The sequence below is a fragment of the Pseudophryne corroboree genome, chromosome 9, assembly GCF_028390025.1.
Source record: "Pseudophryne corroboree isolate aPseCor3 chromosome 9, aPseCor3.hap2, whole genome shotgun sequence".
NCBI lineage: Eukaryota > Metazoa > Chordata > Amphibia > Anura > Myobatrachidae > Pseudophryne > Pseudophryne corroboree.
Genome location: NC_086452.1, coordinates 470535554 through 470551411, shown reverse-complemented (window position 1 = coordinate 470551411; position 15858 = coordinate 470535554). Strand labels below are relative to the sequence as shown.

At 52.0% G+C, this 15858-nt stretch overlaps 1 pseudogene; it reads left to right on the top strand.

The window, feature by feature from the left end:
- Nucleotides 1-11650: 11650 nt before the first annotated feature.
- On the top strand, nt 11651-11774 carry LOC134959277 (U2 spliceosomal RNA; annotated as a pseudogene).
- The last annotated feature ends 4084 nt before the right edge of the window (nt 11775-15858 follow it).

The following is a 15858-nucleotide window of genomic DNA, read 5'->3' as shown; positions in this document are numbered from 1 at the left end:
ACTCAGGAGAGGAGTAACTGCAGCGCAGGAGAACGCACAAGATGGCGGAATTCAGCGGAATGTCCAAGGAGGATCTGGAGATCGTATGCCAGGGGAAGGGTGTGGATATCCCTTCCAACGCGTCCAGAAGCGTCATGAAGGCGGCGCTCAGGAGCGTGGAGGAGTCTCATCGGGCGGAGGTGGAAAGCACTGACGGCGTCAGCATCGCAGAGGACGGCCGAACAGTGGACCTTCGTAAGGAACCGGTGAGAACCACAAGCCCCGCCCTCTCTCACAGCAGCAATGTTTCCCAGCAATCCCTAGCAGGGCCAGGATCCCAACGTCCCAGGGGGGGCGGACCGGATACCCTAGCAGATTGGCTAGCGAAATTGGGGGAAAGGGCAACGGAGCAAGAACGCATGCTTGTCATTCGGATGTGGCATACGGAGCGGGCATCACAGGCCGTGGTACCCCGGGAGCCGTTGTCAGCTGTTGTACACAGATCAGGACGAGTTCAGTTTGCCAAGTTTGCAGACAGTGATGGGGACATTGATGGACATTTACAAGTTTTTGAAAGGACTTGCAAACTACACGATCTACCCAAGTCGGAGTGGGTGAGACACCTTGTGCCCACTCTGCATGGAGAGGCCTTGGAGGCCTATCGAGGAGTGGCCACGGAGGACTGTGGGAACTACGACGAAGTCGCGAAGGCCCTCCTCCAGCGATTCTTCATCACTCCAGAGTCTTACAGGAAGAAGTTCAGAGACTTGCCCAAGAATCCTAGCAGCACCCATGAGCAGTTCGCCACCCAGCTGCGGCAGTACGTGGTGAAATGGGTGAAGGATTCGGAAGCCACTACATGGGACGCACTGATCGACCTGATCTGCAGGGAGCAGTTCTACCGCAGGTGCGCCCAAGAAGTGAAGGAGTGGGTGCTAGATCGGGAGCCACCCAGCTTAAAAATGGCTGCCCAATTAGCCGACAAATATGTGGCAATTCGGCCACGGGGGCAGAAGCGCCCCGCCAGCAGCCAGCTCCAAAAGACTGTACCAACAAGGGGACCCCCCTCGTCAGCTCATCACCCCCAAAGACAAGCATCTTCCAACCCGGGTGCTCTTGGCCAGCAACCGCACCGCAGCGTCCCTGCAACTGATCAGAGATCATCGGTGCCACGACTGGAGAAGAAGTGCTACGGCTGTGGGAAAATCGGACATCTGAGGATGAACTGTCCTGCATCCCAAGCACCCCAGACTCATGCCCCAAATCCGAGTGCTGGAGCCCGGCTCGCTTGTTTGAAGAGAGGAGATGAGCCTACAGAGACTGTTCCCCCTCCAGTCAGTCCGATGGAGTGTGGCGAGAGACAGGTGCACTCTGTGGAGAGAGTCACCTGCATGGCCAAACAGCCCCTACACAACATGTGGAGGCACCTGCAGCCGGTACACGTGGGACCCCTGCAGGGAGAAGGCCTAAGAGACTCTGGGGCCTCAATCACTGTGGTGAGCCCCCACCTTATAGATCCTGCTGCAGTATTGCAGGGTCGCACTGCCACGGTCACCCTGGCAGAAGGATCAGAGAAAGCGGTTCCCATGGCAAGAGTCTACCTGGACTGGGGAGCTGGACCAGAGTTGTGAGAAGTTGCCGTCATGGATGGTCTCCCAACTGATGTGGTCCTAGGAAATGATCTGGGTGGTGGGATCGTCACTACGTTTGTTGGCGCCATTCCCCGGAGTCAAGTTCCAAACCCACCGTTGACATCAGCTACTCCAGCACAGCCCAGCCCAGAGGAAAAGACTACAGCTGCTAGACAACTGCCAGCACAGCCAACCACAGCATCAACCAGCCCAGAGGAAAAGATTACAGTGGCTAGATCGGCACATCGACCCCGCATGCCTTTTGCCTCTGGTATGCCCACGTCCACTAGCAACGCAGAGGATGTCGGTTCCAGCTCGTTTGATCCTGTGGGGGTGCCCAATGATGCTCCAGACCCAAGTGGTTTGCCAACTCCGGCGGTGAGTATGAGAAACCACACTGACTTTTCCATGAATGACCCCTACCAGACTGACCCTAGTAGTCCCCACCTAGATCCCCCTGTAGAGTGTCCCAATTTAGGAGAGATTGAGGGCCACAGGCAGGAGTTTAGGGAGGCTCAACTCTCTGACCCCTCCCCGAAAGGCATGAGGCGCCACTCTGGCAGCGGCCTTGACAGGGTTGGGGCAGGAAGTTTGACCTGGCGGGAAGGGTTAAGGTACAGGGTAGACAGGAAAGTGGGAGGGGATAGACCAGATAGGGAATGTGTCCAACTGGTCCCCTCAGGGAACGTTCCTGCGCAACCAGTGTCGGTTGCCAGCGAAACCCCTTTGGACAGTAACCCGGAGACAGACCGTACCCTGAAGTGCCTGACACAGTGCTTACCCTGGTCTGGAATGTCGGATGACGCCCAGACCAACTGTAAGGCTGGTGCCATGCGTTGGCAGCCGGGGCACTCCAGCGGTTGTGTTGTCTCTGGGCCTCTGCCCATAGGAGAATCCTTGCAGCAAATTGCTGTGGACATAGCAGGTCCCCTACCTGTGCACCATAGATCGGGGAAGACACGCAACCTCCCTGTAGTGGATGCCACACAGGATCCAGAGGCTGGTGGTCTGGCCGCCATCACTGTGGCACAGGTAGCGGACGAGGAGGAAGGAGTAGGCCTAGGTGACAGGGTAGGTTTCCCGAGTCATAGGTCGACAGAGGAGGATGGGAGGGCAGGTCTGACAGTTAGGGCAGACAGTTGCCAGATAGTTATGACGGAGGTGCAGTGCCTGGGGCACCATGTGGGAGGAGACAGGGGTAGGCCCAAACCAGAGGGGGTGGAGGCAACCAGAGGCTGTCCCCGTCCCACATCACCCAGACCGGTACTGACCTTAGAACCTGTAAGGCCCTACGGACATGTTGTCATTGACTTTAGTCCTGTAGTGAACCCCTTGACAGAGATGGCTAGGAAGGGCATTCCCAAGTCAGTGGACTTTGCACCCGCTTGCGAGTTGGCATTCCAGTCATTGAAGGAGGCTCGGGTACCCGCTCCAGTGCTGATGGAGCACATTCTTGACCAGGACTGTGCGTTACGAACTACTGCGCCACTGCACGGACTGGGAGCAGTACCGAGCCAGAAAGAGCCATATGGGCAGGAGCACCCTGTGGCCTGTTTGAGCAGAAAACTGCTATGGTGGGAGGTGGGGTATGCCACAATTGGGACACCTTGGGTGGCACTTGTTTGTAACCAGCCCCCCGCCGTGGTGACTTACCACCCACCTGTTAGGTGGCTGCAACCTACCTTGGGGAAATTTGACAGACTTTTGTGGTGGAGCCTTGAACTTGGACTTCAGGTGGACTATTTGAACATTGTGCACCCACGAAGAGAGGCCCACTACACTATGGATGAACTGTCTAGGCCAGAGCCTACACATCCCAGGTAGCGTCTCCTTCACCCCAACGGACTGCGGGACCAGGACCCAAATCGTTGGGACATGGGTCCCTGGTTGACCCGCTTGAATGGGGGGGGAGGAGTGTGGCCGGAGAGACCAACCAGCCACACGTGTAATGGCGGCCGCCGCACTGAAGGGGTTAACCCCTAGTGCCCGGCGCCATAAGGAGGACAATGGGCGCTTGGCGCCACTTTTAAACTGTGCACTGGTGCTAAGCGCCATCTTTAAATGTAGTGTGGGTGCTAGGCACCGGGTATTTAAAAATATATTTAATACTGTGTGTGGCCGGAGAGACTAGCCAGCCACACGTGTAATGGCGTCTGCGGCACTGAAGGGGTTAACCCTCGTGCCCAGCGCCATGTTGCGGACTGTTTAAAAGTTTGTTGAATCATGTGTTTTACTTTTAACATGTCATATGTAGTGCTCTGTGCACTATTGCAGGAATGCATGTTTAACTGTATCTATTTTATATTCAAGACAGGCTTGGTGTATATTTAAAGGAAAAATGCAGTTACTATATAGATGTCTGAATACGCATCTCTTATCCTCTGGAAATAGGAAGTGGCATGCTAATGGCCCTGTTCTACCAGAGAGGTGTGAAGGACAATACCTTTTGATGTGTAAGTTCCTTAGGAGAGATGCTAATCATTGGGTTTATGGGCTTGGATTTGATATACGATCCCTGAATGGAAGATAAAGGAAGGAAGACTGTTTGTTTGTATTGTAGCCATTCCTGTTGTAATCTTAAACACTGGGATTGCCTGGAGATGTGAATGACCAGAAACATCTGTATTTTGAAGATATGTGATAAATTTATCAATAGTGAATGTTAATCTGATACCAAACGTTGTCTGGGTGACAGGAAGGAGGATATTGTTTTATTGCACTTATATCCTTGTAAAATGTAATTTATTGGTATTTTGTAAAATAACCTGATTGGTTGGAGAAGACAGGGAGGGCTTACCCCCCTGTGGTACTGTGTGGAAAACTGACATAAAAAGGAGACCTGCGTGCCTCCAGAGTTGTAGTTATACCATCTTATTCTGCTGGAACATCTTGCTGTATGCTGTTGCCCCTAGCAATAGGGAAGAGTTCTCTTTAGAACTATATTTGAGCAAATAAACATCATTGCCTCAAGAAGATTGCTTCATCTTGTGACCAACAGGGTTAGGCCAAACCTAGCCCCGTCCTCCGGCTGTCCAGGGAAGCACCTAACGTCTCCAAGCTCCGCCTTCCGCCAGCTACCGGTAGAGGCCTAGCAAGTGGCTAGTGGGGATTCGTCAGCACCACACAGCTGTGGTAAGGCAGTGCGTCGGCACATACAGAGCAGAACCGTGGTTCCAAACGCCACGGCAGGTTAGAAGTTTGGTGGTGGCAGCGAGAACCCGCCCACAGCGTAGTGGGTGGAGTCAGTAACAGGTGGTTACTGACGGTAAGCGGGAATCCCCTATGTGGTCAGGCCTCGTGCGGCTTGACCTTCCATTCTGTGCGCAGTCGACGGGACGCGGCAAGCGGCGAGTGCTTCCGTACGGTACCGTCCTGTCACAGAAATTGGTGGCATAGTGGTGGGATATTCCCAGGCGGCTTTTCATCACCCGATTGGAGAAGCCGAGTTACTCAGGAGAGGAGTAACTGCAGCGCAGGAGAACGCACAAGATGGCGGAATTCAGCGGAATGTCCAAGGGCGATCTGGAGATCGTGTGCCAGGAGAAGGGTGTGGATATCCCTTCCAACGCGTCCAGAAGCGTCATGAAGGCGGCGCTCAGGAGCGTGGAGGAGTCTCATCGGGCGGAGGTGGAAAGCACTGACGGCGTCAGCATCGCAGAGGACGGCCCAACAGTGGACCTTCGTAAGGAACCGGTGAGAACCACAAGCCCCGCCCTCTCTCACAGCAGCAATGTTTCCCAGCAATCCCTAGCAGGGCCAGGATCCCGACGTCCCAGGGGGGGCGGCCCGGATACCCTAGCAGATCGGCTAGCGGAATTGGGGGAAAGGGCAACGGAGCAAGAGCGCTTGATCATCATCCAGATGTGGCGTGATGAGCGGGCACCACAGGCCGTGGTACCCCGGGAGCCGTTGTCAGTTGTTGTCCACAGATCAGGACGTATTCAGTTTGCCAAGTTTGCAGACAGTGATGGGGACATTGATGGACATTTACAAGTTTTTGAAAGGACTTGCAAACTACACGATCTACCCAAGTCAGAGTGGGTGAGACACCTTGTGCCCACTCTGCATGGAGAGGCCTTGGAGGCCTATCGAGGAGTGGCCACGGAGGACTGTGGGGATTACGACGAAGTCGCGAAGGCCCTCCTCCAGCGATTCTTCATCACTCCGGAGTCTTACAGGAAGAAGTTCAGAGACTTGCCCAAGAATCCTAGCAGCACCCATGGGCAGTTCGCCACCCAGCTGCGGCAGTACGTGGTGAAGTGGGTGAAGGATTCGGAAGCCACTACATGGGACGCACTGATCGACCTGATCTGCAGGGAGCAGTTCTACCGAAGGTGCGCCCAAGAAGTGAAGGAGTGGGTGCTAGATCGGGAGCCACCCAGCTTAAAAATGGCTGCCCAACTAGCCGACAAATATGTGGCAATTCGGCCACGGGGGCAGAAGCGCCCCGCCAGCAGCCAGCTCCAACAGACTGTACCACCAAGGGGACCACCCTCTTCAGCTCATCACCCCCAAAGACAAACATCATCCAACCCGGGTGCTCTTAGCCAGCAACCGCACCGCAGCGTCCCTGCAACTGATCAGAGATCATCGGTGCCACGACTGGAGAAGAAGTGCTACGGCTGTGGGAAAATCGGACATCTGAGGATGAACTGTCCTGCATCCCAAGCACCCCAGACTCGTGCCCCAAATCCGAGTGCTGGAGCCCGGATCGCTTGTTTGACGAGAGGAGATGAGCCTACAGAGACTGTTCCCCCTCCAGTCAGTCCGATGGAGTGTGGCGAGAGACAGGTGCACTCTGCAGAGAGAGTCACCTGCATGGCCAAACAGCCCCTACACAACATGTGGAGGCACCTGCAGCCAGTCCACGTGGGACCCCTGCAGGGAGAAGGCCTAAGAGACTCTGGGGCCTCAATCACTGTGGTGAGCCCCCACCTTATAGATCCTGCTGCAGTATTGCAGGGTCGCACTGCCACAATCACCCTGGCAGAAGGAACAGAAAAAGCGGTTCCCATGGCAAGAGTCTACCTGGACTGGGGAGCTGGACCAGAGTTGCGAGAAGTTGCCGTCATGGATGGTCTCCCAACTGATGTGGTCCTAGGAAATGATCTGGGTGGTGGGATCGTCACTATGTTTGTTGGCGCCATTCCCCGGAGTCAAGTTCCAAACCCACCGTTGACATCAGCTACTCCAGCACAGCCCAGCCCAGAGGAAAAGACTACAGCTGCTAGACAACTGCCAGCACAGCCAACCACAGCATCAACCAGCCCAGAGGAAAAGATCACAGCGGCTAGATCAGTACATCGACCCCGCATGCCTTTTGCCTCTGGTATGCCCACGTCCACTAGCAACGCAGAGGATGTCGGTTCCAGCTTGTGTGATCCTGTGGGGGTGCCCAATGATGCTCCTGACCCAAGTGGTTTGCCAACTCCGGCGGTGAGTATGAAAAACCACACTGACTTTTCCATGACTGACCCCTACCAGACTGACCCTAGTAGTACCCACCTAGATCCCCCTGTAGAGTGTCCCAATTTAGGAGAGATTGAGGGCCACAGGCTGGAGTTTAGGGAGGTTCAACTCTCCGACCCATCCCCGAAAGGCATGAGGCGCCACTCTGGCAGCGGCCTTGACAGGGTTGGGGCGGGAAGTTTGACCTGGCGGGAAGGGTTAAGGTACAGGGTAGACAGGAAAGTGGGAGGGGATAGACCAGATAGGGAATGTGTCCAACTGGTCCCCCCAGGGAACTTTCCTGTGCAACCGGTGTCGGTTGCCAGCGAAACCCCTTTGGACAGCAACCCGGAGACAGACCGTACCCTGAAGTGCCTGACACAGAGCTTACCCTGGTCTGGAATGTCGGATGACGCCCAGACCACATGTAAGGCTGGTGCCATGCGTTGGCAGCCGGGGCACTCCAGCGGTTGTGTTGTCTCTGGGCCTCTGCCCATAGGAGAACCCTTGCAGCAAGTTGCTGTGGACATAGCAGGTCCCTTGCCTGTGCACAGTAGATCGGGGAAGACACGCAGCCTCCCTGTAGTGGATGCCACACAGGATCCAGAGGCTGGTGGTCTGGCCGCCATCACTGTGGCACAGGTAGCGGACGAGGAGGGAAGAGTAGGCCTAGGTGACAGGGTAGGTTTCCCGAGTCATAGGTCGACAGAAGAGGATTGGAGGGCAGGTCTGACAGTTAGGGCAGACAGTTGCCAGATAGGTATGACGGAGGTGCAGTGCCTGGGGCACCATGTGGGAGGAGATAGGGGTAGGCCCAACCCAGAGGGGGTGGAGGCAACCAGAGGCTGTCCCCGACCCACATCACCCAGACCGGTACTGACCTTAGAACCTGTAAGGCCCTACGGACATGTTGTCATTGACTTTAGTCCTGTAGTGAACCCCTTGACAGAGATGGCTAGGAAGGGCATTCCCAAGTCAGTGGACTTTGCACCCGCTTGCGAGTTGGCATTCCAGTCATTGAAGGAGGCTCGGGTACCCGCTCCAGTGCTGATGGCGCACATTCTTGATCAGGACTGTGTGTTACGAACTATTGCGCCACTGCACGGACTGGGAGCAGTACAGAGCCAGAAAGAGCCATATGGGCAGGAGCACCCTGTGGCCTGGTTGAGCAGTATACTGCTATTGTGGGAGCTGGGGTATGCCACAATTGGGACACCTTGGGTGGCACTTGTTTGTAACCGGCCCCCCACCGTGGTGACTTACCACCTACCTGTTAGGTGGCTGCAACCTACCTTGGGGGAATTGGACAGACTTTTGTGGTGGAGCCTTGAACTTGGACTTCAGGTGGACTATTTGAACATTGTGCACCCACGAAGAGAGGCCCACTGCACTATGGATGAACTGTCTAGGCCGGAGCCTACACACCCTAGGTAGCGTCCCCTTCAACACAAGGGACTGCGGGACCAGGACCCAAATCGTTGGGACATGGGTCCCTGGTTGACCCGCTTGAATGGGGGGGAAGGAATGTGGCCGGAGAGACTAGCCAGCCACACGTGTAATGGCGTCTGCCGCACTGAAGGGGTTAACCCTCGTGCCCAGCGCCATGTTGCGGACTGTTTAAAAGTTTGTTGAATCATGTGTTTTACTTTTAACATGTCATATGTAGTGCTCTGTGCACTATTGCAGGAATGCATGTTTAACTGTATCTATTTTATATTCAAGACAGGCTTGGTGTATATTTAAAGGAAAAATGCAGTTACTATAGATGTCTGAATACGCATCTCTTATCCTCTGGAAATAGGAAGTGGCATGCTAATGGCCCTGTTCTACCAGAGAGGTGTGAAGGACAATACCTTTTGATGTGTAAGTTCCTTAGGAGAGATGCTAATCATTGGGTTTATGGGCTTGGATTTGATATACGATCCCTGAATGGAAGATAAAGGAAGGAAGACTGTTTGTTTGTATTGTAGCCATTCCTGTTGTAATCTTAAACACTGGGATTGCCTGGAGATGTGAATGACCAGAAACATCTGTATTTTGAAGATATGTGATAAATTTATCAATAGTGAATGTTAATCTGATACCAAACGTTGTCTGGGTGACAGGAAGGAGGATATTGTTTTATTGCACTTATATCCTTGTAAAATGTAATTTATTGGTATTTTGTAAAATAACCTGATTGGTTGGAGAAGACAGGGAGGGCTTACCCCCCTGTGGTACTGTGTGGAAAACTGACATAAAAAGGAGACCTGCGTGCCTCCAGAGTTGTAGTTATACCATCTTATTCTGCTGGAACATCTTGCTGTATGCTGTTGCCCCTAGCAATAGGGAAGAGTTCTCTTTAGAACTATATTTGAGCAAATAAACATCATTGCCTCAAGAAGATTGCTTCATCTTGTGACCAACAGGGTTAGGCCAAACCTAGCCCCGTCCTCCGGCTGTCCAGGGAAGCACCTAACGTCTCCAAGCTCCGCCTTCCGCCAGCTACCGGTAGAGGCCTAGCAAGTGGCTAGTGGGGATTCGTCAGCACCACACAGCTGTGGTAAGGCAGTGCGTCGGCACATACAGAGCAGAACCGTGGTTCCAAACGCCACGGCAGGTTAGAAGTTTGGTGGTGGCAGCGAGAACCCGCCCACAGCGTAGTGGGTGGAGTCAGTAACAGGTGGTTACTGACGGTAAGCGGGAATCCCCTATGTGGTCAGGCCTCGTGTGGCTTGACCTTCCATTCTGTGCGCAGTCGACGGGACGCGGCAAGCGGCGAGTGCTTCCGTACGGTACCGTCCTGTCACACTGTGTTTTCACCAATGTTATATTTAAGGCAATAGGCACAGTTGTAAGATTGCACATTTACATTGCAGCAAATGTCAGCACTTAGAAGGAATGTGTAAGCTGTGTTGGTTTTAAAATGCATTTACGTTTGTGGACAAATGGCTTGGAAGCTTCTCACCTAGGAATTGAGATGCTGATGACCCTGGCACCTGGAAAGGGGTGTATGGACAAGCCATTTCTTTGAGATTGAGATGTGTCTCTGTGTAACTTTATAGACATATGCAGGTGAAAGGATTTGTTGCTGTCTTCTCTGAATATTGTGTGAACTGGGTTTGCATGGAGATGTTAGAGGAGACAGGAACATGTTAATCAGATTGTGTTTCACAAATGCAAACTAGTGGGTTTCATTCAACAACAGTTTGATGTAACATTTCTTAGGCTGCATTATGTGTGATGCAGATTATGTTTAATTTACAGTATAAGAACGTTGTCTATGTGTGAGAGGGTGAATGCAATTGAAATGCAAGTTACATTTACATTTGTGAAAGAGACAGGAAGATGATAATCAGATTGTGTTTGGGATAGCACACTGGTTTGGTTATATATGAAGAGGAGCAGGAATGTGCTTTATCTAATTCTTAACTTTTGAAATGTAAACTTGTATTTCTTTATATTTTCTGCGATAACCTGATTGGTTGGAGAAGACAGGGAGGGCTAACCCCCCTGTGATACTGTGTGGAAAATTGACATAAAAAGGAGACCTGCGTGCCTCCAGATTTGTAGTTATACCATCTTATTCTGCTGAAAACATCTGATTGTATGCTGTTGCCCCTAGCAATAGGGAAGAGTTCTCTTTAGAACTATTGCAAAATAAACATCATTGCCTCAAGAAGACTGCTTCATCTTGTGACGAACAGGGTTAGGCCAAACCTAGCCCCGTCCTCCGGCTGTCCAGGGAAGCACCTAACGTCTCCAAGTTCCGCCTTCCGCCAGCTACCGGTAGAGGCCTAGCAAGTGGCTAGTGGGGATTCGTCAACACCACACAGGTGTGGTAAGGCAGTGCGTCGGCACATACAGAGCAGAACCGTGGTTCCAAACGCCACGGCAGGTTAGGAGTTTGGTGGTGGCAGCGAGAACCCGCCCACAGCGCAGTGGGTGGAGTCAGTAACAGGCGGTTACTGACGGTAAGCGGGAATCCCCTATGTGGTCAGGCCTCGTGTGGCTTGACCTTTCCAGTCTGTGCGCAGTCAACGGGACGCGAAAGCGGCGAGTGCTTTCGTACGGTACCGTCCTGTCACAGTAAGTATACTTATTTTCCCCTGTCGGGATTCTGATCGTCAGGATGCCATGGTTGGTATTCTGACCGCCGGCATCCTGCGCAGGGTTCCACCGTCTCTGGAGGCGCCCTGTCCTGGCTGCCTGATTACCTGACCACCCGTGGCGAGCCTGCCGGAGCTGGTTTCTTTCATGTAGACGCTGCCTGTTCTGCAGCTGCGGAAGATTCAGTTTAGCCTTCTGTGGGTGTCTCTGGTGACAGGCGCAGTCATTGGTGTCTCTCCCATGTTTGTCTTTTCTACCCAACAGCACCCTACCCTGTGCCCTTTTGTTTGCTCCCCTGCCCCAAACGTGGTCCTGGTTTTTCCTTAGCCCAGTGCTACCTTATCTCACTTATCCTTCTACTGGTATAGCGTGATATTACCCTTGGGAACGGCCAAGCGTCATCTCTCTGACTTGTCTGGGATTGCTGGGACCCTTTATCTGATGCTGTAGGCGTCCATTTGTGCTGTCTTTTCCTGCATGATTTATTTCAACATCACAATCTGTTCCCTTCTCAGCCTTTTGGCTAAGATCAAGTGTAGTATCTGCTCGAGGGACACACAGGGTGGAGTACCTGTTCTTACACTAGGAGCGTGAGAGGTTCCTAGATGTGGAACGGAGAAACACCTTGTGGAGTACAGTGCCGGGGTGTGGCAAGGCCTCTGGCTTAGTATCCCTACTTCGTAAGGCCGAAGAATACCTTACGTTGGATCGGGAACGACCTGGTCTAGTATCTACTCTCGTACTGGGGGTTGACCCCGGCATAGAGTAGGTATGAAGTTTGGTCTGGCTGAGAGACTGGGAGCGGCTCGAAGCTCCAGGTGACACGTGCCCCTAGGGGTGCCTTAATTTGCACTGGTGCGGGCGCCTTTGCATTTTGATGGCACGAGCACTGTCACTCCCCAACTTCTGTAGCACTTTTTCCTTTGCCCTGGCCTTTTGGCTAGGGCAAGGACAATTTTTTATACCCCCCCCTTTTTGGCTGGGGCTTATTTATTTACTTATGCACTAGCACTTATTTTTGTTTCGTAAGTCACGTTCACGGTTTTTTGTTGGGGTTTAGGTGAGACCCTTATGGGCCACCCTCTCCCCTAGTTGCTGAGGCCCTCTCCTTTTGGGGAGGGCCAGATGCTGTTTCCGGTCCCCAGGGGGAAGCTTCGGCCAACCCTGGGGACACACGAGGGTCCCCCTGCGCCTCGGCAAGGAGGGACCCACAGACCCTTTTCCCCTCAGTAGGCCTTTGGGCTCTGAGGGGTTGGGGAGTAACGGGGCCCTTCTCCTTTTGGAGAGGGTCCAAGATCCTATGCCCCCAGCACGTTTGGCACAGACACTGGGTGATGAAGCACCGCACCTCGGGTTTCAATTAAAAAAAAAAGAAAAATCTGTTCCCTGAGGAGGTTTTATCTACTATGCATTTAGAAACACAGAAACATACAGTAGTGGTAAATTTACTAAGGTGGGAGTTTAAAAAAAAAATAAAAAAAAATTGGTGATATTACTCATAGGGGGTAATTCTGAGTTGATCGCAGCAGGATTTTTGTTAGCAGTTGGTCAAAACCATGTGCACTGCAGGGGAGGCAGATGTAACATGTGCAGAGAGAGTTAGATTTGGGTGGGGTGTTCAATCTGCAATCTAAATTGCAGTGTAAAAATAAAGCAGCCAGTATTTACCCTGCACAGTGACAATACAACCCACCCAAATCTATCTATCTCTGCACATGTTACATCTGCCCCCCTGCACTGCACATGGTTTTGCCCAACTGCTAACAAAATTCCTACTGCGATCAACTCAGAATTACCCCCCATAGCAACCAATCAGATTCTACTTAACATTTATCTAGCATTCTTGAAGATAATAGATAGAATTGGATTGGTTGCTATGGGCAACATCACCAGTTCTAAAAAGACACCTCTCATCTTAGTAAATTTACCCCATAGAACTTTATGGCAGATAAGAGCCACTTGGCCCATCTGGTCTGCCCTAAACACATGTACACTCACACATTCACACTAGGGTTTATTTCTGTTGGCAGCCAATTGACTTAACAGTATATTATTGGATTGTGGGAGGAAACCGGAGTACCCGGAGGAAACCCGCGCAAGCACGGGGAGAATATACAAACTCCACACAGCTAGGTCCATGGTGGGAATTGAACCCATGGCTTTGATTTCTAGATCTCTGCCAGTGACTTTTCCTGGGACACTCCTTTCCTGTGGACTGCTCATCCCCTTATCCGAGAGACTGTCGCCGTGCACACCTGTGTATTGTTTCTATTCAACCTTCTCTATTATTAGGAACTAGTTACCAGCCCGTTAAAATGACGCAACAATGTAACAGTAATGTCAGTGCCGGTGGCTGTGCGCCCCTGAACAGAGCAACACTTGAATTGCTCCACCAGTGCGTAAAATGCTTGAATTCCCCGCTAGAGGCGAGGAGCAGTGTTAGCCTTTTATTATATAGAATGTTTTTATTTCCTCTGACGGCTAATTTTTGTATCTTTTGCAACCCATAGCCATTTCTAGGGAGAATAGCTCTCTGTTCATATTGTCATTGTATAGCCAGTTATGCGTTCTGGGCTAGTCCCCGGTAATCCTCCATACCTGAGTTTGGGGGCTACAAGTAGTAATTGTATATTTAAGGCCCTCATTCCGAGTTGTTCGCTCGCTAGCTGCTTTTAGCAGCAGTGCACACGCTAGGCCGCCGGCCTCTGGGAGTGTATCTTAGCTTAGCAGAATAGCGAACAAAAGATTAGCAGAACTGCTACTAAATAATTCTTTGCAGTTTCTGAGTAGCTCCAGACCTACTCACAGATTGCGATCACCTCGGTCCGTTTAGTTCCTGGTTTGATGTCACAAACACGCCCTGCGTTCGGCCAGCCACTCCCCCATTTCTCCAGACACTCCCGCGTTTTTCCCTGACACGTCTGCGTTTTTTTGCAAACGCCGGGAAAATGCTGAGTTGCTGTCCAGAAACGCCCCTTTCCTGTCAATCATTTACCGAACAGCAGTGCGACTGAAAAGAGCCACAGAAGCCACAGCAAAACTGCTACGTTTTGTGTTAAATAACTAAGCACATGCGCCCTGCGTGCCTTGTGCATGCGCAATTTGCAACAAATCGCAGCATAGGGAAAATCGGCAACGAGCGAACAACTCGGAATGACCACCTAACTCTGTTATTCTGCATCATTTTGTAATTCACTTTCTGTTTTGACCATCAGTGACATCTAGTGGTTATTGGGTGGAATTACATCCAGTCTTCCCCAGTGCCACTCACTGTACATTCTGGTGTAGGAGTTGTGTTCTTTTTAGTCATTCTCATTTACTTATAAAGGGAGAGATGTACTAAACCTTGGAGAGAGATAAAGTACCACCCAATCACTGCCTTGTTACAGGCTGTGTTTGAAAAATGATAGGAATTGATGCGTTAGTAGTTTATCTCTCTCCACTCTATCACTCTCCAAGGCATAGTTTGGCACCCCTGTGGAAGGGAATGGGTCGCTGGGTAGACACAACTTAGGTCGACATGTATTAGGTCGACAGGTCAAAAGGTCAACATGAGTTTTTTGACTGTTTTTGGTGTCGTTTTCTTTGTAAAGTGACCGGGAACCCCAATTAGTGCACCGTGTCCCCTCACATTCGCTCGCCATGCTTCGGGCAAGGTTCCTCGCTCCGCTACCAGTGCACTCGGCACAGGTTACCGCTCCCAATCATAGGCCACGTGGATCGTAAAGTATAAAAAAATTAAAAAAAATGTGAAAATCTCATGTCGACCTTTTAACCCGTCGACCTAGTACGTGTCGGCCTAATGGCCGTGTTGACTTTCAGTGGTCGACCTAATGATTGTCGACCTAAGCTGTGTCGACCATATCCCCTCTGGAATGTGCAGAACATGTATCTTACCATATTGTATGTGTGGCTCTGCATGTAGATTGCTTTATTATACTCTTCACGTAAGGACTCAGTGAGCACCTGGGTGACCCGGACTTGTTGCGAATGTGACAGCTGTATACCCCTGTGCTGCCAGGTATACAGCGCCCTAGCCTGCAGCCTTGCTCCACCCTTGAGTTTTGGGGTGATATCGTTCACCAAGCCATCGTCCACCTGTAGGTGGGTGCCCGACAGCGGAAACCTGGGAGGGCACTCACCTGTCCCCGTCGCGGCCTGTTCCAGTGGGCGGTGCCATTGTAGAAGACGCTAGCACCATATTCCCCAGCGCTGTTATGGAAGAGCCCGAATCGGCAATGATTCGGATCCATCCAATCAGCTTGCCGTGTTAAAAACTGTGTCCAATCACGGCTCGCAAGCTGGTGGCCAATCAGGAGTGGCTGCTGCGAGTCAATCGTAGCTCACCGCATCATAGCTCCGCCCCCTTACAGCGTCTTATATCAGATACTGTGGAGCGGGAGGATTCATTGGGGTGCTGGATAGAGAGCAAGGAAGAGCTCCTGAAGGGAGAAGAGCCAGCAGCGAAAGAAGAGGCGGTGGGGTGGGAATGCTTTGCGGCTCCCCCGTACTCACACCACCAGCTTGAGGGCACGAGCCAGTGATTGCGTGGAGCGCGGAGCAGCCGTCCAGTTTCACGCGCTCTCCTAATCCAAGGAGTGAACAGATGTTCGCTCTAGGTATCCTGGTTCCCCAGCACCCAGGCACTTGAACTACAGGGCCGGTTGGCCCTATTCTCAGGAGAGGGAAACTTGAGGCATACTCCCTCTAC